The sequence below is a fragment of the Pseudophryne corroboree genome, chromosome 7 (genome assembly GCF_028390025.1).
Source record: "Pseudophryne corroboree isolate aPseCor3 chromosome 7, aPseCor3.hap2, whole genome shotgun sequence".
Lineage (NCBI taxonomy): Eukaryota > Metazoa > Chordata > Amphibia > Anura > Myobatrachidae > Pseudophryne > Pseudophryne corroboree.
Genome location: NC_086450.1, coordinates 97568761 through 97593930, shown reverse-complemented (window position 1 = coordinate 97593930; position 25170 = coordinate 97568761). Strand labels below are relative to the sequence as shown.

The 25170-nt window shown below is 43.5% G+C and overlaps 1 protein-coding gene and 1 long non-coding RNA gene across 4 annotated transcripts in view; one reads left to right on the top strand and one right to left on the bottom strand.

Moving 5' to 3' along the window:
• ITGA6 (integrin subunit alpha 6) overlaps positions 1–25170 on the top strand; it is a 136489-nt gene that overhangs the window by 27736 nt on the left and 83583 nt on the right. The window lies entirely within an intron of this gene.
• Positions 18920–22345, bottom strand: LOC134944683 (uncharacterized). Its single transcript, XR_010181921.1, has 3 exons — positions 22251–22345; positions 22047–22150; positions 18920–19663 (listed from the first exon to the last, which is right to left on the bottom strand). It is a non-coding gene; the product is annotated as an uncharacterized LOC134944683 (long non-coding RNA).

The following is a 25170-nucleotide window of genomic DNA, read 5'->3' as shown; positions in this document are numbered from 1 at the left end:
AGACCTGCAAAACATGCACTGTGTGGGGTCCTGAAGACCGAGTTTTAGAACCTGTGCTCTAGGACATAAGAGAAAATAGGATTTTAATTACCTACCGGTAAATCCTTTTCTCGTAGTCCGTAGAGGATACTGGGTGCCCGCCCGGTGCTTCGTTCGTCCTGCACTGTTACTTGGCTAAGTATTGTTGTTTGGATCAGCTGTTGCTGTTCCTTCTCCAAGTTTGGTTAGTATGGCTTTCCTCTTGTTTGTGTGTGCTGGTTCGGAATCTCACCACTATCCTTTTATATCCTTCTCTCAAAGTATGTCCGTCTCCTTGGGCACAGTTTCCTAGACTAAGTCTGGTAGGAGGTGCATAAAGGGAGGAGCCAGCCCACGCTATCAAATTCTTAAAGTGCCCATGGCTCCTAGTGGACCCGTCTATACCCCATGGTACTAAATGGATCCCCAGTATCCTCTACGAACTACGTGAAAAGGATTTACCAGTAGGTAATTAAAATCCTATTTTATGTAGCGCACACATATTCCGCTGCGCTTTACAGAGATTATTTGGCCATTCACATCAGTCCCTGCCCCAGTGGAGTTTACAATCCATGGGGTCTATTCATGAAGCAGTGAAAAGGGTGGAGAAGTGAGCCAGTGGAGAAGTTGCCCATGGCAACCAAGCAGCATTGATTACCATTTATAATTTGCATACTATACAATTGTACGGAGCAGCTGATTTGTTTCCATGGGCAGCTTCTCCACTGGCTCACTTCTTCACTCTTTTCACTGCTTCATGAATAGACCCCTGTATTCCTTACCATATGCACACACACACACACACACACACACACACACACACACACACACACACACACACACACACACATTCATAGTCATACTAGGGTTATTTCCACAAAAAGGCTGTGCAGTTTCCCTGGGTGGAATGCAAAGGACCTAAACATGGAGATTCAGTGGCATGCATGGAATATACAGTATATATATATATTCTCTGTTATTATTTACTGCCTGCATTCCCCCAGACTCTTCTTGTGATGCCCCAAGTAACCATTATGTCCCGCCCCAAGTAACCATTATGTCCCCTGGACTCCTTGTATAGATATTGCTAGCCCTATTCAGGTGTTTCTAAGGTGCATTTTTTTTCTTTCAATTCTAATGAGAACATGAGGGATTGCTTGCTGCATAATGTATCCTAAAATAGTAGGGCAACAGACATGCTGTTCACTCTATGGGGGTCATTCCGAGTTGATCGTAGCTGTGCAAAATTTTGCATAGCTACGATCATCTTTCCTGACATGCGGGGGAACACCCAGCATGGGGCTAGTCCGTGCCGCATGTCAGTCCTGCTCCCCTCGCAGAAGTGCAAATGCATCGCACAGCGGCGATGTCTTTGCACTTCAGGAGTAACTCCCGGCCAGCGCAGCTTTAGCGTGCTGGCCAGGAGCTACTCCTCGCTCCCTGGCCCGCAGCGGCTGCGTATGACGTCATGCAGCTGCTGCGGCCTGCCCCCCGTTCGGTCTGGCCATGCCTGCGTTGCCCGGACTGCGCCTACGAAACGGCGGCTAAACGCCACCGTTTCGCCCCCTCCCGCCCATCGATCGCTTCTGCCTGTCAATCAGGCAGAGGCGATTGCTATCCTGCTACGGCCTTCAGCCATCCCGCATGCGCAGCAGGGACCCGTTCGCTCTGCTGCGTTAAAACGCAGCGAGCGAACGGGTCGGAATGACCCCCTATGTATGGATTAATGATCCCTAAATTAAGAGCTGTTTAAACGGGATGCAATCAATTTGCCAGCTGTCGGGATCACGGCGGTCAAAATACGGACGCCGGAATCCCGACAGCTGACAATACTGACAGCCGGAATCCTGGCACGCAGGGACTATTCACTCTCGTGGGTGTCCATGACACCTACAGAGTGAGAATAGAACCTGTGGCGAACGCAGTGAGCCACCGAGCATGCAAGGGGACTCGTACCGCTCTCCCCATTGCCGGCATTCTTGTGGGCGGGACAGGGGCGTTTCTACAGAGGAAGAGGCCGTGTGCGCCTCCGGGTAGGCCCCCTCCTCTGCATGGCGCTGTAGACTCCGGCATTGTGCCGCAGTCTACTGCGCATGCGCAGGTCTCCGGAAATATGGCGTCCGCCATGATCCGGAGACCAATTTGGCTACCGCGCATGCGCGGCAGCCATTTTGGCTGCGATTTTTTGCACGATCACAGCTTCCGGCGCTGGACTCCGGAAAGGTAAGTATTAAAATGGGTGCGGTGTGGGCCCCCCCTGGACCCATGGGCCCGTGTGCACCCATTATAGAAACTCCAATGAAGCGGGATGCCGCTGTCAGGATCTTGACAGCCGGCATCCCACCCTTCGGGAAATAGTATGTATTCCGTTTAAACACATGCCTGTAGTAGCCTAGTCTCCTACTTTCAAGAAGTTCCCAGAGAGAGTTATGTACACTTTTTGGTTATGTAATAATGGTACTTCCTTCTATTGGTAATACTCTTTATTAGATCATGGGAGGTATTGTTGCAATTAGGAAACCCATTTGAAACCAGCAGTAGCCATGACAATAGCGTGCTGTAAGAGTAGACGTGGCTGCTACATGACTAGCCATCTGTTTCTGGCTTCTGCTATGCAGATTAGCCGGGTTTGTAATCTGAGCGCTATATAGTTACTGATTTTATACACCAACAGCTGTTTCAGAGGCTAATGAAAGAAACTCTAGAACCATCATCAATGTGTCTATTCATACATGTTATTTATTATCAATAAGAAAAAAGGTGGTTTTCAACATGCTACATAATAATAGTATACAATCCACATAACATAACTGTTTAAGGAACTTAAAGTTATCTATTTTATTAATTTGTAGTCTTTTTAACTGCTATCACTGTGCCTCTTCCTCTCTGTCTCAATGGCCTGTCATTTTTCACTGCGCTATTAAATAATAAGTACTAAATATAATTTAAATGGCATGATTGAAGTTTACTGAAATGTTTTGTAATTGACAACATATATATATATATATATATATATATATATATATATACTGCTCAAAAAAATAAAGGGAACACTTAAACAACACAATGTAACTCCAATTCAATCACACTTCTGTGAAATCAAACTGTCCACTTAGAAAGCAACACTGATTGACAATCAATTTCACATGCTGTTGTGCAAATGAAATAGACAACACGTGGAAATTATAGGCAATTAGCAAGACACCCCCAATAAAAGAAGTTGTTCTGAAGGTGGTGACCACAGACCACTTCTCAGCTCCTATGCTTTCTGGCTGATGTTTTGGTCACTTTTGAAAGCTGGTGGTGCTTTCACTCTAGTGGCAGCATGAGACGGAGTCTACAACCCACACAAGTGGCTCAGGTAGTGCAGCTCATCCAGGATGGCACATCAATGCGAGCTGTGGCAAGAAGGTTTGCTGTGTCTGCCAGCGTAGTGTCCAGAGCATGGAGGCGCTACCAGGAGACAGGCCAGTACATCAGGAGACGTGGAGGAGGCCGTAGGAGGGCAACAACCCAGCAGCAGGACCGCTACCTCCGCCTTTGTGCAAGGAGGAACAGGAGGAGCACTGCCAGAGCCCTGCAAAATGACCTCCAGCAAGCCACAAATGTGCATGTGTCTACTCAAACGATCAGAAACAGACTCCATGAGGGTGGTATGAGGGCCCGACGTCCACAGGTGGGGGTTGTGCTTACAGCCCAACACCGTGCAGGACGTTTGGCATTTGCCAGAGAACACCAAGATTGGCAAATTCGCCACTGGCGCCCTGTGCTCTTCACAGATGAAAGCAGGTTCTCCCTGAGCACATGTGACAGACATGACAGTCTGGAGACGCCAAGGAAAACATTCTGCTGCCTGCAACATCCTCCAGCATGACCGGTTTGGCAGTGGGCCAGTAATGGTGTGGGGTGGCATTTCTTTGGGGGGCCGCACAGCCCTCCATGTGCTCGCCAGAGGTAGCCTGACTGCCATTAGGTACCGAGATGAGATCCTCAGACCCCTTGTGAGACCATATGCTGGTGCGGTTGGCCCTGGGTTCCTCCTAATTCAAGACAATGCTAGACCTCATGTGGCTGGAGTGTGTCAGCAGTTCCTGCAAGACGAAGGCATTGATGCTATGGACTGGCCCGCCCGTTCCCCAGACCTGAATCCAATTGAGCACATCTGGGACATCATGACTTGCTCCATCCACCACAGACAGTCCAGGAGTTGGCGGATGTGTTTAGTCCAGGTCTGGGAGGAGATCCCTCAGGAGACCATCCGCCACCTCATCAGGAGCATGCCCAGGCGTTGTAGGGAGGTCATACAGGCACGTGGAGGCCACACACACTACTGAGCCTCATTTTGACTTGTTTTAAGGACATTACATCAAAGTTGGATCAGCCTGTAGTGTGTTTTTCCACTTTAATTTTGAGTGTGACTCCAAATCCAGACCTCCATGGGTTAATAAATTTGATTTCCATTGATAATTTTTGTGTGATTTTGTTGTCAGCACATTCAACTATGTAAAGAACAAAGTATTTAATAAGAATATTTCATTCATTCAGATCTAGGATGTGTTATTTTAGTGTTCCCTTTATTTTTTTGAGCAGTATATATATATATATATAAAATATGTAGTGGAAATGTAATTTAAAGTCTTCAGTGTTTATTAGGTTAATTGCTTGTCTTGTTCGCAGAGGTGCCGTTCTTCTTTCCCTGAAAGTGTGGACTGGGCCTTATTCAGGTTTGTGAGCTTACCAAAAAAGCACACTTATGGGCAAAACCATGCTGCACTGCAGGTGGGGCAGATATAACATGTGCAGAGAGAGTTAGATTTGGGTGTGTTCAAACTGAAATCTAAATTGCAGTGTAAAAATAAAGCAACAAGTATTTACCCTGCACAGAAACAATATAACCCACCCAACTTCAATCTCTCTGCTCATTATACATCTGCCCCACCTCCAGTGCAACATGTTTTTGCCCATTAGTGCGCTTTTTTTGTTTGCTAGCACCCCTTTCACACAGAAAGTAAAATTACCGGGTGAAGAAGTTCTACCCGGTAATTTGCCGATCAACACGGGTCCTTTTTCTGTGTGAAAGCGTCAACCCGAGTTGAATTTCCCAGGACTTCAACCCAGGAATTTACATGGGTTGGAGAGTCAAGTGCCAGGTAAAAGCCGGGATTTCCAGACCTTTCTGTCTGAACAGGGAATGAGACACATGAATAACTCCCAAAGTCTTCTTTTATAATTGTATCTAGAATTCTTCTGTCTGACTTTTTGGTGAGCTGTACTACACAGCCACATCACATACATTGTTCTAGGCAATTATGAATAAACCACTTTTAGGCAAAATGCCATCCCTTTTTCAGGTCTCCGCCGCCACAATTGGGACACTTGGCAGGTATGCATATTGCAGCTGACACACAATAGAATAGTTTCCATAGTAACAGACACACAAAACCCCCAAAAATAGTGTTAAGTGAGCATGCTCAAATAATAGATTTACTATATTGGAACTGTAGCATAGTCACTCACTGACTGTGCTGTGGGAAAAAGAAAAAAAACTGGCAGAGCAGGCAAAGAAAAGCTAAACATAGAACAGCAACAAACTCAAATAACATTTCTCACAGATAAGTGACTCCATTTAGTCATGAGTATTAATTAGCACAGTGTATTTGAGTGGGGAAGGGGGGGGGGGGGGGTCTTTAATTGTACTGTTATATATACTGTAGCCTAGGTGTTTAGGGGATCCGGTCTGAAGATCGACACTGTCTAGGTCGACAGTGTTTAGATCGACCACTATAGGTCGACAGTCACTAGGTCGACAGGGTTGGAAGGTCGACAGGGTTTCTATGTCGACATGTGCTAGGTTGACAGGGCAAAATGTCGACATGAGTTATTCAAAAATATTTCTTTTTTTGAACTTTTTCATACTTAACAATCCACGCGGACTACGATTGGAACGGTAATCTGTGCCGAGCGAAGCGGTAGCGGAGCGAGGCACCTTGCCCGAAGCCATGCGAGGAGACACGGTGCACTAATTCGGCTTCCCGGTCACTGTACGTAGAAAACTACACAAAAAAACCCAAAAACACATGTCGACCTTTTGACCTGTCGATTTAGCACGTCGACCTAGAAACCCTGTCGACCTTCCAACCCTGTCAACCTAGTGACTGTCGACCTAAACATTGTCGACTTGATGATCCACATCCGGTGTTTAGACTTTTTTTAATTGGCAAACATTTTATATAAATAGTCTTTAAGCGATTCATAGTGATATATCATCGATTACTCTGACAACTGTCCATGCACATTGGGGAGTCCCAACTTGAAATTTATTATGGAAAAAAATGTCCAGCTAGACGTATACAACGGGAACTGGGAACCTGAGACAGAGGGTAAAGCAGGACAGTCCAGCTGAAGTCGCAAGCCATAATTAATGGGAAAATACAGAGAGGCCTTGTTTTGTACAGATTTATTTGTTGAAGAAAAAAAGAAAACTAGGCCACAACCACGTGGTGTTATTACTTGGTTAAAGTGTATCATATATCTGTACACAGTGGAAGCAGCCATTTTGCTGGATGACTAACAGTGGGGACACCAATTCACGTATTACTGGAGGGTGTGGTTCAATAGATCTACAGTAAATATTCACGTGTTACTGGAGGGTGTGGTTCAATAGATCTACAGTAAATAGACAGTCAATAGGGCGACCCCCTATGGTCGTGATAAAGCTAAATATTTATCGTATATAAAACCCTTTATGAGGTCTAAGAACACTGTACGCTATTTACGTATGGAGTACCGTAAGGGTACGCTAGTTGCGTAGCAATCGCTTAGCCGTGGTCGAGATGCTCAAGCGTCACGTTCGCTCACGGCCAAGAGATCACAGGCAGGCACGCTATTGGCTGCCGTCTAACGTAATGATTCGCTATAGCGTAACGGACGCTGTATCGGGAGCGGGCTGCTCGAGCGATACAGACGCTCACGAGATTACGCTGTTGGTATCGGGCACACTTATAGGTGAGCGACTACCGTAATGCTACGCTATCAGCGTAGCGGACGCTCGAGACCACGAGGAGATCACGAGCGGCGCAGACGCTCACAATGTTAAACCTTTATAGCTAAACCATAAACAATGTAATATGCTGTAAAACCTTAGTGTAGAGATAGGGTGTAGATGCAACACAGTGTAACCTTATTAACTTAAAAGCTGTTTGAGCGTCACCGACGCTCTGAGAATACTTAGCACTATAAGAAATACACAGATACCTGGGCTTAGGGTCCAACGCCTAATATATATATATTATGAATGATATACTTGCAAAAGAATTAACACAATACAAGTCATACACTACAATATAACATAGACTACCTAACCAGATAACTACACAGGAAATACAATACAATACAATTACGTTTTAAGGGAAAAATAAGAGAGAAAGAGGAGAAGAGAGAGAGAGAGAAATGGCTCACAATAACAGTAAGAACAATATGATTGCGGAGAAACACTTACGCACAAGGGGAAACGATCGCATGCGCCTCTGGACATCCAGCTCCCGATTTTCAGCAATGATAACCGTTGAAGAGTGAGCTGGATGTGATCGGCTTGTCTATTTATGCCCCACACACAATACAATCCAATGGTCCCTACAATCTCATTGTTCATTGGACACAAGAATTTGGCTTCGCACTATAACAAAAGGTCATAGGTTGATTCATACAGGTGGGCTGTGACGATTTCCAACAGCTCAGGTGGGAGGGAAACTGGGTTTCCCGCCGCATGGCTAAGTAAGAGCAAATAATAGTAAATGGACATAAACTTCTTATGTCCATAACTATTCGCACGAGCGATTAATCCGCTCCAAACCAACAACGGAATATTGCTATTTAAATACTCTTCCGATGGGTACCAAACACCACTGTATGACCCCTGTTAGACCCTTCGTACAATACAAAGAGGGATCCCCCTGTCCAGGAACATGCTATATTAACTAAACTTTCAGAATCTATCAAAGGGACCATGATCTACAAAATACATTATATAGTGAAAATATGTAACGATTGAGTCGCACGCTACGATCACATAAACTCTACCGTAAATACGCATACCGTGCGCCTGCGGATGCCCGCGACTGTGAGTATGCGCACGCACGGGAGAGCGTACGCATGCGCAGCGCAGACCTGTGTGAGGTGCAAATATGGTAGTGTGTATAGAGATATTTTTCTGACTTTGACAGTCCACCCTTTGGCAGTCAATAATAACTGCCACCTTCTAAAACATTTCAAAAAGAGAAAAATATATGTCAGGGGTTAATACATTTACATGGTTGGGTAGGGGAGGAGAGGAGAAGGTAGGAAAAGGGTATGACCTAGTGAGATAGCAGAAGCATGTGTGTATGAATCCATGTTTGGGGGTCATGTATCATCGTGCCGTAAGTGTTTTAAATCAAGCTTCGAGGCATTGCGAAGTATACATTTGAATTCCTTCTTATCCCGTGGTACGGGTCTGTGGATGGGCTGTCAAACTTTACCGAGCTCTTTTCGGATTTTGGTTGTAACAAAAATGGGGAGCACATTTTAGTTGATGATACATGAATGGGGGGGAATATGTGATTGCTGATATCTGTGCCTGTATTCCCTATACTATGTGTGTAATTACCTGAAGGTTGTAGAGATGAAGAAAAGACATAATTACGGTAAATGCAGTGGTATTCTATGTCAGGTTAGTACATTCGTCGATTGAGGTCTTGTTTGGTGTCTGTTGAATGCAGTCTTCTTTGTGCTTTTGCCCATTAGGTGCGAGCAAAAAGCTTTGTCAATGTCCATAGATTTACAAAAAAATGTTGGGCTAGCGTAATTTTAAAATTTCTAGGGAAACTGGGGATCTATGGCAAAGTTCATCAAATCTCTGTGTATAAGGTTGTCAAAACTTCTTCTTTAATCCATCTGTTGTCTGTATATCGGCTCATCAAATTCCTCGTCCAAGTGGGTCTTTTTACCTTGGAGAAAACGGAAAAACAGGTGAAAGAAACGGACCGTAGAAATCGCATTTTCATCACATCATTGTTTCTACATTTGGGTCATAAATCAAATCCATGGGAATTACAGTTTCCTCACTCCTTAAACTCATTACCCTAGTACGACGATTGCACTTCATTAAAGCCTGACCGCATCTAAATATCAAGCCAATCGTTATGATAACACCTAAGATACATAGGAGAAACTTCCCAACATCCATTATGACTCCTTGAGCCCATTCTCCTAAACCAGAAAACCAATTTCGCGGGTTCAACCATGACACCCAACCAGTCAGCTCATTACCTACAGCAGCAAGAGTGAGATTGTGTCTCCTGCGAAATTCCCACTTCAGTTGGAGAATATCGTCCATCTTTTGGTCTATGACCTCGACCGGGTCCTCGGTGCTATTCGTAATATATGTGCAACATTTCACGCCGTATTGTGTTGCCAGTGTGACACAATATCCGCCTGTCACTGCTGTGAGGTAATTAAGAACCATTCTATGCTGTACCAGTTCTGTTTTATAAGCTTGAAGTTCTCTTCCAGTATACCTAAACGTGTCATCATACATTTCTGTGATATTGTCTAACAAATTTGCGAGCGCAGATATGTATTTATAATTCAGCACTCCTCTGGTGGTGCGAGTGATGTCTAACGCGATTAGAAACTGAATCCCGGTGGATTCATGGATCATGTCAGAGGCCGGAAGCTCTGTTCTTTCTATCAGGTGCCGTTTAACTACGTGCTCGTAATGGGTGTGAGTATAAGGAGTTTGGGCAACACGGTGTATGTCTTTCATTTTGTCATGTGATACAGTCATTACTTCAGGCAGTACTTTTCCAATATAACACAATCCTTCAGAGTTTGGGGCAAGCCACTTATACGCCTTTCTCCCGCATATGAAATATGCATCATCGGGGAGAACATATGGGACGGAGTAGGACATAACCATATTACACACCTTCCATGTGAAATCTCCTAACCCTAATTCTTCCATCTGCTTAGTACACGTATCAGGTTGTACGATATGTGCACAGTATCCTGGTGATACCTCTCCAACTCTCGTAATCCTATTTCCTAAGGTATACCTATACCGGAAAGATTTTCCTCTACTGGCTATGTGGCGTATAAGCTCTGTATCTGTAGGCATTCTATCTGCTCTATGCGAAAAGGTCATGGTTTGGTTACTCCATGACACTTCCCAATTTCCCGGCTTTTGGGGATTGGAGATGTTAAAACATAATAGGGACCTATCCACATGGTATTGGTGGAGCTTCAAACTAGGAGGGCTGGAGATATTAAACCTCCTGTCCACCGGTCTCCCACCACTTAACTCAAGCACCTCCCCTAACGTTAAAGGAAATGGTACTAGCCCTGATTTGCTATGACCTTGAGGTACTTGAGAGCATACCCAACAATCTGTTTTATTTAACACACTACCCACTAAGGAGTGATAGTCACTCAATGGATGCCGGTCCATATGGATATTAAAACTGGATTGGCATTTCTTAATGCACCCATCCTCCACTACGTTGTCACAGAGCCTACAGATACAGTTTTCTTCAGCTAACAATCCTTCACAATTCCTTCTATTGTCAATGCTATCGGATCGTTTTCTGATACTCGCCTTTGCTTGTTGGTTAAGTTGTTCTTGGAAAACTACGCCTCCATCTTTATCATCAGAACCTTTCTGGATCCTTTCTCGACCTCACTGGTACTCTCGCCGGAACAGACTGCTCTGGTTAACATCATGGTCAACAGGAAAATCCGGATCACAGTCTCTTGGGGCAAGTCCATCTTACAGGAGGAGAAAAGAAGAAATTTGTAATGGGGGTACAGGAAAACAGTTTGAGGGGGGGGGGGAGAGAAGCTTGTCACGATAATTAAGTTCTCTAGTCTTGTTGTTCTTCTTGTTCTGCTGTCATCTCAAAGGTGCTGTCTCTCAGTCTTCCAAACGAACATTCCGATGATGCAATATTCCTTCCAAATCAGCGATCTCTCTGTAAGGAGCAAAAATCTTGCATTACCATTTGTCTAACTGATGTGTGACATACCATCTTTTAAACATGAAAACATGAGTGAGAAGAGAGAGGAAACAAAAAAAACAAAAGAGAGAGAGAACAATTCATATATGTATATATAACATAACACATCAATAAACAACAGAAAAAAAAAAGAAAAATTTTTCAAACATAAACATTTTCTAAAACATTGTTAGATCATCAGGCTGTCATATCTACATGTCCCATGGTTTCCTTGCGCAGTCCCTCCCCCCAGCACTTCCATATTCCATTGTCTGTATCTGGCCAGAATACATTGGTGCGGATAGGTCATGCTGGGGTTTGGTAGACTTCTGCAAAGACCAAGTATATATGCAATGTTTGAATCCTACCAATAATCGTCAGAGGTGGGGAGAGAGAAAAAGAAAACATTTCACAGATACATTTACAACGTTTCACCCGGTCATTCCTGTGTCTTCAGGGAATGACCTCCCAATTTATTAACCGTTACCTCAGGCTTACCATCAGTCCTAATGATCACCTTTCCTGACTATATATTATGGGTGTGGCCCAAAATTCTTCCTATATGATCCCTGATTATAATTTGGTGTGTTATAACTTTTGCTCATTTTCATGTCTAGGGGGTCTGACTTTATGTGGGCTGTTGCAGTTACTGGCATAATGCCCTTCTCTTCTACAATGATAACAAACCCTGGGTTTCCTCCAAGTGTCAATGACCTGAGGTTTTGGTTGATTTGATGCCTCCTCAAACGCTTGGATGCTCATCACCATCAACCGCTTTCCCTGTACTTCCCTGCTTCCTTGGATATCATGGTTATGTTGTTGTCTAGGGGGTGTATATACCTTGTGTGTGCTTCTAGACCTGCAATCTCTTGCATAATGGCCTTCCTTCAGGCAATTATAACAAACTTCCATATTTGAATTTTTCGCAATGGTGTGGGGCTTTTGTTGGGGTGGTCTTGTCGTTAGGGCCTGTATACTTGTTGCCATCAACTTGTTACTCAGTGACTCTCTGTATCTGGTGATATTCTGATCATGATTAATGACGGCCTTTCTTAATGCGGCCACCGAGATATCTCTCCAATCTGGGTTGGTGGTCTGTACCCTTGTACTTAATTCATCCTTTAAACCATTCATTAATACCTTAACCGTTATTCCTTTATGTTGTGCATTTGTCTTGATATCCGTGATCCCAGTGTTTCTAGCCATCATTTGCAGTGCTCGATTGAAATAATCAGAAATACTTTCCCCTTTGTTTTGTCTTATGGAGAAGATTTTGTTCCACTCGACAGTGGCTGGGAAATATATTTCCAACTGTCGGTTGATCTGCTTAATACATTCCTGATTGTGTTCCTCCGTACAAGGTGTCTCCGTGTCTAATTTACAATCAACAATGAACTTTTCAGGGTCAACACTGGAGGGCAAACATGTCCTCAGCACTGCTCGCCACTCTTTGTTGGTGAGTTCTGTGGAGTTTCCTAGTTCTTTAACAAACCTTTGACATGCTACTAGATTTTTCCTAGGATCAGGAAATTCAGACATAATTGATCTCAATTCGATCCGGGACCAGAGACAGCGCATTGCACTGTCTTTGACGGGAATGATTCCCTGATCGTCAGTCTTCCCATTGGGGACTGCGATCACCCTGACCGGATCAAACCCAACTACATCATTTTGTGTTGATCTTACAATATGTGGTACATCTGTTTGTGCGTGATATAAAACATTGTACGTACCTGTGGACACGACCTCACCTGACCCTCCGTTAGGGGGTTTGATTATTGCCTTTACCGATTTGGTCGCGTCCACTTGGATGTCCTGTGTGATGGCTGCTGGAAGAGGTGCCGACATTGTTCTGGGCTCACTTTCTTGTTTGTATTCCTGAGGGAAGTTTGACATGGGGTGCAACTTGCATAGGTTAATAGTTGTACATTTAACAGTATTACAATTATCATTGTTACATTTATTACACTTATTCTTATCATCTATACTACAGTTGCTAAGAGCGTTTTTATTGTTCAACCTTGTGCTTTTCTCCGCAACCATAATCCTCTCCATTGCCATGTCTCTCCTCTCAAGATAAGAGTCAGATAAGTCAATTAAATCTCTTTGCAATTCACTTTCCTGTTGCCATAACTGCAAATAATCATAATGTTTGATTCGTCTCTTTGCTGGTTCAATGAGACCTATCCTTCTCCTTAAATTCATTAACACTTCTGGGCTGAAGCTACCTATTCTTGGGAATTTCTCCCCGTCATGCATTGTCATTCTTTCCCATTCGTCACATAAAATTTCTGTGTGCCTTCCGTATTTTTCACACATTACGTACCTTGCCGACCCGATTGGTCGGTTTATAGAATAAACCCGAACCGAGGTTGATCGCCCCCTTCCTGAACAACTGGCCCCCATAATTTGCAGGTGTTACGGAACCTTACAAAAAACCAAAATATTCACGATAGGTTGACGGTAAGGTTTACCGAGCACCTTACTCACTCTGCCCACACCGACCAATACGACCTGATCACACCGATATGGTGCTGGCGTACTCGACCCAGGGCACCTATTAACCTTTGTTTACTGGAACATGTGAGTGTGATCCGCAGAGCATTAACTCTTTCCAGTAAAGGTGAGGTTGTTGGATAATTCCTGAGTGACCAGCGAACTTCCCTTTGTAAAAATAAAAAATTACACAAATCACGTCAGAATGTACAAATAGCGTTTATGACCTTCGTACACAAATAGTACCGGTCAGGTTTACTAATGCACACAATTACGTGCGGTACAATCGTTCAGTACATAAGCAACTAATCTTATGTACGGAGCGACCAGCGGAATCGAAAATTGCGGCTGCGAATTCCTTCAGCAAGAGCTTGTATGGCCTATATGGGTGTTGCACCAACCCTTTTAGGTGTTGTGCCTGTGGACTGTATAGCGGACTTCCTTGTCCGCTGTACCTGAACCTGCTGGTCTGCTATGACCTCCTGGTCTGTTACAGTATGACCTCCTGGTCTGCTATACTCTAATGCTCAATTTTTTTATGTTTAACCAAGGATGCCTCCCTAGCCACCGTGCATGTCACTTACACGTATGTACCTCACGAGAACTCGATGATTTCTTTTGGTTCAATCCTCAAAATTGTAAAAACAAACACTCACTCACCACATATACACTTTTGTTTCTATTTCTATTTCTGCGCAGAAATTTCTCTTTAGACCAGATGTGTTACAAATTAGGAGAAGGATCTATTAATTTAAATTTCGAATTTAAAATAGATTTGCGCTACTTATCGCCTGTTGCGCTATTTATCGCTTGTTGCGCTATTTATCGCTTGTTGCGCTATTTATCGCCTGTTGCGTTACTTATCGCTTGTTGCGCTATTTAAAAATCAACACTATCGTGTGACTTGAGTTACGTGGGCGTACCCAGACGCTCCGTTGCGTAATTTACGCTGCGTGCGTCGGCCTTTGCGTACGCGAGTCTCTCCCTTTGTTAGAGACACGTGTACACCAGTCTTTGTCCACCGTAACACAACTAACACGTTTTATCAATGTAGATGATCCTCGATCATCTACCGCACACCACACCAATCTCTCCTTTTACCTTTAGGTAGAGCTGTGTGTATTTCTATACCTTAACTGTATTACCTTTACTCTTTAACTATGAAATAGCGGCAAATCTCTCTTAGTACGTTTATCAATTATACAATGGCAAACAGGAGAGTGATATATGAAAATACACGAATGAAAAGAAATGCAGATATGCGTGCGTGTGTACTCAAGACAGAAATAAACAGTTTTAAAAAGACACTATCGTTTTGTTCTTACCTCCGGTCCCGGATTCCTTCAGCACCCTTTACTAAGCGAAGCAGACGCTTATCCAAACAGCACTACGAGGAATATGACCTCCCGCCCTTTGCTGCTGGATAATGTCTGCTGAAATTACCTAGTGCAGATATGTGAAGGACGGGCGAGCCGCCAATTGATAAAGCTAAATATTTATCGTATATAAAACCCTTTATGAGGTCTAAGAACACTGTACGCTATTTACGTATGGAGTACCGTAAGGGTACGCTAGTTGCGTAGCAATCGCTTAGCCGTGGTCGAGACGCTCAAGCGTCACGTTCGCTCACGGCCAAGAGATCACAGGCAGGCACGCTATTGGCTGCCGTCTAACGTAATGATTCGCTATAGCGTAACGGACGCTGTATCGGGAGCGGGCTGCTCGAGCGATACAGACGCTCACGAGATTACGCTGTTGGTATCGGGCACACTTATAGGTGAGCGACTATCGTAATGCTACGCTATCAGCGTAGCGGACGCTCGAGACCACGAGGAGATCAGGAGCGGCGCAGACGCTCACAATGTTAAACCTTTATATCTAAACCATAAACAATGTAATATGCTGTAAAACCTTAGTGTAGAGATAGGGTGTAGATGCAACACAGTGTAACCTTATTAACTTAAAAGCTGTTTGAGCGTCACCGACGCTCTGAGAATACTTAGCACTATAAGAAATACACAGATACCTGGGCTTAGGGTCCAACGCCTAATATATATATATATTATGAATGATATACTTGCAAAAGAATTAACACAATACAAGTCATACACTACAATATAACATAGACTACCTAACCAGATAACTACACAGGAAATACAATACAATACAATTACGTTTTAAGGGAAAAATAAGAGAGAAAGAGGAGAAGAGAGAGAGAGAGAAATGGCTCACAATAACAGTAAGAACAATATGATTGCGGAGAAACACTTACGCACAAGGGGAAACGATCGCATGCGCCTCTGGACATCCAGCTCCCGATTTTCAGCAATGATAACCGTTGAAGAGTGAGCTGGATGTGATCGGCTTGTCTATTTATGCCCCACACACAATACAATCCAATGGTCCCTACAATCTCATTGTTCATTGGACACAAGAATTTGGCTTCGCACTATAACAAAAGGTCATAGGTTGATTCATACAGGTGGGCTGTGACGATTTCCAACAGCTCAGGTGGGAGGGAAACTGGGTTTCCCGCCGCATGGCTAAGTAAGAGCAAATAATAGTAAATGGACATAAACTTCTTATGTCCATAACTATTCGCACGAGCGATTAATCCGCTCCAAACCAACACCGGAATATTGCTATTTAAATACTCTTCCGATGGGTACCAAACACCACTGTATGACCCCTGTTAGACCCTTCGTACAATACAAAGAGGGATCCCCCGTCCAGGAACATGCTATATTAACTAAACTTTCAGAATCTATCAAAGGGACCATGATCTACAAAATACATTATATAGTGAAAATATGTAACGATTGAGTCGCACGCTACGATCACATAAACTCTACCGTAAATACGCATACCGTGCGCCTGCGGGTGCCCGCGACTGTGAGTATGCGCACGCACGGGAGAGCGTACGCATGCGCAGCGCAGACCTGTGTGAGGTGCAAATATGGTAGTGTGTATAGAGATATTTTTCTGACTTTGACAGTCGATATGCAAAAACGGTCAGCAGGGTCAAAAGGTTGACTATGTCTAAGGTCGACAGGGTCAGAAGGTCAACATGCAAATGGTCTACACAGAAGAGCTTGACCTGTCGACCTTAAACACAGTCAACCTTTTACCTGTCGATCTTTTGACCATGTTGACCTATTGAATGTTCACCATGAGGGGGCGACCTATTGACTGTCTAACTAGACAATGTCTGTCCGGTGTCTGGAACCCGTAACTGGTCCCTAGGAAATTGATAGACTGCAATCAAATATTGGTTCAGACCATAAAATTGCAGCATCCAGCGTTTATAGTCAATGGGTATATATAGTCAATCTTGAACACACGACTATACACGGGACACCCACCCCATAACTCTTCCCACCTGTCCAGTACCACTGGCTGCTGTATAGCAGTGCAGCTGCAGCAGCACATCGGGCAAGGAGAAAGAGAAGACTGCTGATGCTCAGTGGAAGCAGCATCCCTCCACTGATGAGTGCTGGGCTGCGGAAGATACAGGGAGGCTGATCAGGCTGATCACTCCCCACTGATTTCACCAATGCGAGTATATGGGTGATTTACATATCTAGATGCGAGTATATGGATTATTTATTTATCTATCTGTACATTGTCTGTCAGACTATGGGGGGAATTCAGTTAGCCATGGTAATTGTACCGGGGGCTAATTGATCCACAGGAGCTATTCAATTAGCCCTGAAGGCAGCCTGCAGGCTGCAGGTAATGGGTAATTTTTTCGGGTCTGAGCAGACTAGTAAAGAAATCCCTGATGTCCAGGAAATTATCCCGGATTCTTTAAGGGGAATTCAAATGTTTGAAAAGTCTTTTGGGTGTCTTTTTTCCCCTGTCTATTAGATAGGAAAAAACAGACAGCCAACTGACTTTTTCAAACAATTGAATATCCCCCATAGTGTTAATACCCGTTAACAGTGTAACTTACCGGGCGGGAAAAAGGGTATCTAATTTAAATACTTAAATTATTAAAAGAATCAACAGGTCCAAATTCCTTTTTAGTTACCAACGGCCATGTCTTAAGTATTGCTAATGTAGCAACGTATTTATTTACAAAGTTTTACATTTTCTTTATACAAACTGGTGGATTGCAGTGACAGGCAGGGGATAGTGCAGAGGTTCCCAAACTGTGTGCCGTGGCTCCCTGGGGTGCCTCGGGACACTTGCAGGGGTGCCCTGGGTTGGTGGTCCAGGATCAATTCAAATTATTCATGGTCAATATAATAGACAAAACCAGTGCTGGTGGCTGCCAGTCATAAAATATGTGGCCAATCAGAAGCAAATCTTGTCCCTCATCACACAACTGACCCCAAGGATGACATATAAACGCGATCTACTTAATGTAATATTTCTTTCTAAATTTCTCAATAAGACATTTTTGGCCTAGGGGAGCCGTGAAAAAAAATCTGATATTCTAGGGCGCCGTGATTCAAAAAAGTTTGGAAACCACTGGGATAGTGTATTACATACATACAACACAGATTGGTTTGCATGTTATCATGAGAGTTTCCTACATTATTTGCAAGTTTCACTGGTTCAGTGCAATATTTTATAACCACACCGTGTGGCCATAGCAGACATTTATTTTGTACATGGACGGCATAGTAATTCAGTAGACAGCATTGCTTTGAGCTTAGGTAAGAATTTATATTTAGCATGTACTGCTGTGTAATCAGTGCATTTACGTATCAGTTGCCTATAACAATGTGAACCACAGGCATTTCATGGTGTCGGACTTGTGGCTGTGTGTATCACAAGATGCCAGACAATGGATTGTGTGTATTTTGGCACATTTGAGCTTGAAAAATAAATGAAAAAAACAAACAAACAAACAAACAAACAAACAACAATGTCAGTATAGTTTTACTATGTGGCAGGAAGGTAACAGCTTTAAAGATAAAACAATATAGAGAGGTTGTGGTATTATAAAGGAAGCCTGGGCATGGAGACATTGCTAAGGGCTCTAAAAGTACGGAAGAAGGCCATTCCCTCAAAAAATACTCTGTATTCTTAAATGCTGAATCGGGTGACACTCATGAACATCCAAAAATACGGTCCAATTGTAACCCCATACAAACGTCAATTTCAGGGTCAATTTGGTCTAAATCCTATATAAAACATTAAAACTTGTTTAATTTAGAATAAAATATATACAAATTGACCCAGCGCTTATCAAAAACAATTACTGCGCAGCTAGTAAAAGGTAGGGGTTACTCAACCCTACAGTACAGAAAAAGCTAAAAAGAAAACAGTATTACAGCGCACAGGAATTGCATAAATTCAATTTATTTAAGAAGTTTTAAAAAAGATTATATACTTCAAAAATATATGTATAAAACAACAATGGATCACACCACCGGCCGGTAATATTTCCACACTTAAAACAATTCTCCAAAACATGAACTATACACCATAGATCTGAAGCCAGAAGTGTAACAAAAAGAAAGAGCTCTATTTCAGCATCTTTAGCTACTTTGTAGCTTTTTGAAATGTGTATCAATAACGTTGCTCTTTAATCTCTAATATTTTCACAAGAGTTATTTCTAGTTGTTACACTTGCCGCTCTATAAGAATCTAAAGGCTTAATTGAAATATAGTAATTTATCTTGTTTAAGAAGCCACAGAAAAAATCAATTATTGCAGATGTTAAAAAATCATTCCTTATAGAGACGGTATCAACCAAAGAGTTCTATTGTAGATAGTTAAACTTTATATTTAAGTCCAGTGTCCACAAATTCATTCAGTGCTTTGAAATAAGCGCATTGATTAATCTGGCCAGATTTATTTGTGATTAATATGCTGCCCCTTATAGGGCTTGAAGCAAAAGAGTCCTCCCCGGCTGCTGGTGCCGTACCTTATGCGTGCAGTCTTTTCTGGGGGACTTTTAAATATACACCCTCCACACAATTAAAATAGCAGGCACTTGTCCTCCCCGGCTGCTCGGTGCTAATTAACCTTACGTGGCAGTCTTCTCTGGGAGGCTGTAGTTGGATAATCCGAGTGTGGATTGCTTCAGGGCGCAATAAAGATGTGTCCTGATCGGGTGGTGTGAAACAGATCGATGCAGCTTGACGCGTTTCCCCGCCTCCTTCCGGTCTCTTTTAGATTTAAAAAACAAAACAAAAAAACTTTATATCGTTGCTTCATGTTTGTAATGGATGTTATTAGTGAATAACCATGTTACCAACGGTTTCTTCTGATTGTTTCAAGTGGTTTAATTGATATCAACAATTTGAAGTTTGTAGAATATACAGATGTGTCCTCATATATCCAGCCTCAATGCCACATGCATTGCAAGATGCCTGGCTGGAGTGAGTCGAAAGATCTCATGCGACTCTGCTTGCTCCGAATGTCTTTTTCGCCCGCAAATGCATCTTTAGTCGCAGTGCGATGCGACTAGAACACACAAGGAGACTGTGCTGACTTATTTGATATGAGACACTTGTATATTTTGTGTGCAAGTGAGTCTGTATACAGAGCACAGTAGAACTTTCCATGGAAAAAAATGACTTTGTATACAGTTTGAGAAACACAGTCACACATAGACATACAAGTGTTGCATATCAAATTAATCAGTGCAGCCTCCTGGTGCGACTGCAGCAACAATGTATGAGAAAACATCTGTAGGCCTTAGTCGAAGCTTCTTATCACAGCTGTCCATTGGGAACAAGGTCAAAGAGAAAAGGCCAAAGTGCAGCCTGACCATTTATGTACTGCAATATGTTGCATGGCTGAATGCTGAGTGCAAGCAGCAAGTGTATTGGACCCATTTAAGGGCTTTTCCCCCCCCACATATTTAATGGTTTCTATCCATTGTCCATAGTGTATCTTTTGATCATTTCCATCATATAGAGCTGGAGCCTTAATATTTGCATTCTGGCAGTGGAATTACTTCAGAAGAGTCTGACAGGTGACAATAACCTTATTGATAATTTACATCTTGGGCAAATTTAAGGGACACTTTCTTGCAAATCCCGTTTTGTGGTAAAATAGTAAATTTTCACTGGATAGCAAATTTTCAGCCATATAATCGTCCAGTTTTGCTTCGCGCGCAACATAATGGTGTCCTGCGCTGTATTTATAAAATCACATTTTGAAGAATATATAGTCTACAGGGGTTGGTACAGAGAGAGCTAGAACTATAGCAATGAACTAATTACGCTAAGCGGAGGGGTTGGAGTAGGATCAGCACCACTTAAAACTGTCGATTCACTATTTTACTTGAAAATATTATTTTTTCTATTAAACAGAATTTAGGGGAATTTAAGCGATATAACCGCAATTTCCCCATTGGTGGCACCAGTGTGCTTTAGGTAGAGGCATTTGCGGGGTGGGTGGGGATGGACCGTTGTAGGGGTGGTGCAGAGAAAATGGGGGTGGGTTGGCTGCGTTTTCAGGAGGCTGTGTGATGTCAAAAAATAGCGCCAGTGCGGTGCAAAGGCCGGGGTGTGGATCATAGGGTGGACAGTCACTAGGTCGACCACTATTGGTCGACAGTGACTAGGTCAACACCTGAAATAGGTTGACATGGTCATTAGGTCGACCTTGACAAAGGTCGACATGGAAAAAGGCAGACATGGTTTTTTAATGGGTTTTTGGTGTCGTTTTCTTTGTAAAGTGACCAGGAACCCCAATTAGTGCACTGTGTCCCCTCGCATGCTTCGAGCAAGGTTACCATTCCCAATTGTAGTTCACGTGGATCGTAAAGTATGAAAAATGTGAAATAATGAAAAAAAAATTGAAAAACTCATGTCAACCTTTTTCCATGTTGATCTTGCCATGTTGACATTTGTGGACCATGTTGACCTAATGTATGTCAACCAATAGTGGTGGACCTAATGAGTGTCGACATAAGTGCTTTCGACCTAAAGACTGGATACCGAAGGCAGGGGGATGTCCACAGTTGCGGCGACTGCAATTAAATTACGGTCGCAGACTCTGGGCAGGACGTCCAGCGTGCTGGGTGGCCTTGCCCTGCGTTGGGCGGCCCCCAGCGTGCGAAAGAAGGGATTGCAGATTCTGCTTTTTAACTTGAACCCCCTTATTCTGTTTCTCTTTTTATCACAATGAAGTTTTTATTTATTTCCTTCACTTATTTTCAGACATGTAATTCTGGTAACACAATCTAATAATGTCAAATAATGACTTTATGTTCTGTGAAAAAGAACATATATGTGCAATGGTCAGTATAACATATATTTACATAAATATATATCTATAAGATACACTAATTACTGAGCACTGTGCTCCTGAAGAAGTAACACATTTATATTTGCACATAGACCATAAAGACTGTGTTTTCAATGAGATCTCATTAGTCAGTCCCTTGCCCAGCCCCAATCTTCTTGACAGATGGAAGTAAATTACTGTTTTAGTCCAAATTCTTTTCTGCTTTTGGCAAGTCTGGGCTTTCCATCACTTATCTCTTACTTTCCCTGGGTGTATATAAATCACTTCAAGCAGTGAATGCAGAGTCAATACCTTGTTTTGATGTAATATAACACCTGCACGCTGAGACGCCAGCTGTGATCTGTGCCTTTTGCAGCTTTTGTTTTCCAGAAGTATAAGTGGTAGTGCAATCTTATCTTCTCCGTCCATTTGTGGAAGAAAACACAGCATTGTGCCGTTGTGTTATACAGGTATTTCCACATTTCATACGTGTTAATAAATGTCCAATAAACCTACCTTACACGCAGGTAACATTTATTTTTTTGTAGTAGGTGCAGTGTTTTGTGTGGTCCTTATTAGTTGTTAGCTATCAGCAGTCATAGTGATTACTCCCCCACTTGCAGCATACTTGCCTACCTGACCCTCTCCATGAGGGAGAAAATTGCCATCACCTGTGGTGAAACACCTTTCTTATCAATTAACTAGCTCACCACAGGTGATGGCAATCATACATTACCAGGAAAGTCCAGGAACAGAACATTTTCTCCCTCATGGAGAGGGTCAGGTAGGCAAGTATGCTTCTGGTTGTTTGGCCTGCCGGTGTGGTTGGATTCCGTACATCTTTCAACCACATTTACAGACATGCCAAATATTGATACCGTATTATCAGGCGTAATGTTAATATTTAAACCACACACTGTAATAGAGAGACAATAGATCATTGTTATTGATATTGCAGTCTGGCTGCAAGCATGCAGATCTGAGTAGTGAAAGTGGCTGACTAATACACAATTTGTGATTACACAATTGCACTAAAGGGGGGTACACACGGAGAGATTAGCACACATCTCCCCCATGTACAGTATACGGGGATTAAGCTATGGAAATCTGCTTGGTATGAAACTATTGACATTTAGTCGTTTTGGTTATTGTGTTCTGCTGGGACATGTGTTGGGTTACCAGTCAGTCATCAAGGGGGTCATTCCGAGTTGATCGCACGTAGCCATACCTCCCAACATGACCCTCTCCAGGAGGAACACAATGCTCTGCTTCTGGACTTTTCTCTTAATTTAAGATTGCTGGCACCTGTGTTGAACAGGTTAATGGAGAAGAGAGTTGTTTGACCACAGGTGAAGGCAATCATAAATTAAAGAGGGAAGTCCAGAAGCAGAGCATTGTGTCCCTCCTGGAGAGGGTCATGTTGGGAGGTATGCGTAGCAACTTTTTGCAACTTTTTGCTGCTCGTGCGATCAACTAGACGCCGCCTATGGGGGAGTGTATTTTAGCATAGCAGGGCTGCGATCGCTTGTGCAGCCCTGCTATGCTAAAAAAGTTTTGTGTAAAACAAGACTAGCCCTGCAGTTACTTACCCTGTGCGATGGATCCAGCGATGAAGGTCCCGGAATTTACGTCAGCCATCCGCCCTCCAAACACCTGGACACGCCTGCGTTCGCCGAACCACTCCCGGAAAATGGTCAGTTGACGCCTCCAGAACGCCTCCCCGCTGTCAATCTTCTTGCGGTCGCCGCTGTGACCGCTTTCTTTGTACGCAGCGTCGCTGCCCGGCAATGGCTGTCGCCGGGCAACGACGCGCGTCAATGCGGCCAATGCGGCCGCCGCGCATGCGCAGTTCCTTCCCCCTAAGTCATATGCAGCACAAATTAATTATTTCCTATCCAGTTAGACAAGACTTTTTTGAGCAATCCAACATTGATCTTTGCAGGTTGAACTCAGCAAAAAGTGCACAGGTTTGAAAGGGATCCCGGCCGCTAGAATGCCGGTAGGGGGGTGAGCGCAACAAAGCTTGCGGGCTCAGTGCGCTTGCCATGCTGCGGGCTCGATGGCTCGCTATAGGTTCTATTCCCACTCTATGGGTGTCGTGGGCACCCATGAGTGGGAATAGTCCTGGTGTGTCGGCATTTCGACTGTTGGCATTTCAAGCGGTCAGGATCCCGGCGTCAGTATGCTGGCCGCCGGGATCCTGACTGTCTGTAACGTGACTACATCCCATATGAAAGGTTTGCAGTAATCCATCCAGAAGGGATTGTAGCTTCTGTGGGCAGCATGAAAATGCCTATACATACTGCAATTGTGACAGCCAATTAGCTAATAAGTGAATATGCATTGCCCCACAATACTCGTTATTTGAGTCAACAGCCTGGATGTAATTAATTCTGAGTTTGGCGTACATGGGGGATGCCGGCCGAACTTGGACGGTTCTTTAAAGGGGCAGTCATGTACAAGGCTAAACCATGCCTTATACATGATTTCCCATTTAAAAAAACATCCAAGTTCAACCAGCGTCCCACACGGCCGCTGAACTCTGACTTTATTACATCCCGCCCAGCATCTGATTTGGATCCATTAGATGGCGATTGGGACTGCGGGTGAATTAAGACAGTGACCTTATATGATAGTAAATGGTTATCATTCCAATGTGCTAATGGTACCTTATCAATCTACGTGTATGGTAAAATCTTACTGAGATCCAGCAGCAGATTATATGACCAGCTGTCTCATAGCTGAAGATACGGGGTAATGGTCATGGCGGTATCTAAGACAAAAGCTTACACTGAAACAGCTAACAAGGGGCCAGAATCTGATTAATATACAATCCCGATGATTTCTGTACATCTCCGAAGTTTTCCGATCTGCGCAAGCGCACGATATTCCCTGAGCATGTGCAGATCTCTGTCTGCAATGACGGCCGCAGTGCCCCCTAAACCTTGGGGGCAGGGAAAGAGTGGCGCCAGCCAGCATTCCAGAAAATTGCCCCGTTTATTCGGCGTTCCGACGAGGCCAGTAGCTTCACAAGCTCGGCTGTGTGAAAACACTGAACATCCTAAGTAACCTGAGTAGCCAGGTAAGCGATGTTCATGCAGAGTGTTCCGATGCTGCGTTGACAACGTAGCAGGGGATCATGGAAGCTGGCAGGAGGCGCCTATTACACAAGACTCCTTCTGTGGCATTAGCATATTTTAGCACAGCTGCTGCATACAAAGGCACAGCGGCTGTGCTACTGCATCCGTCTCTGAACCAGGCCCTGTTTCACATATAGTTTTACCCTTACCTATACAAGGACCGAAATGGAAGGTGGAATCTTTATAATGATATAATGGTTCAGGGCGAGGTGCAGTATATATTTAACGTTTCTACTAGAAAGAGATCACATATATTGGAAAATAAATAAAAGCAGTAGCTGTTTTATATTTGGGAA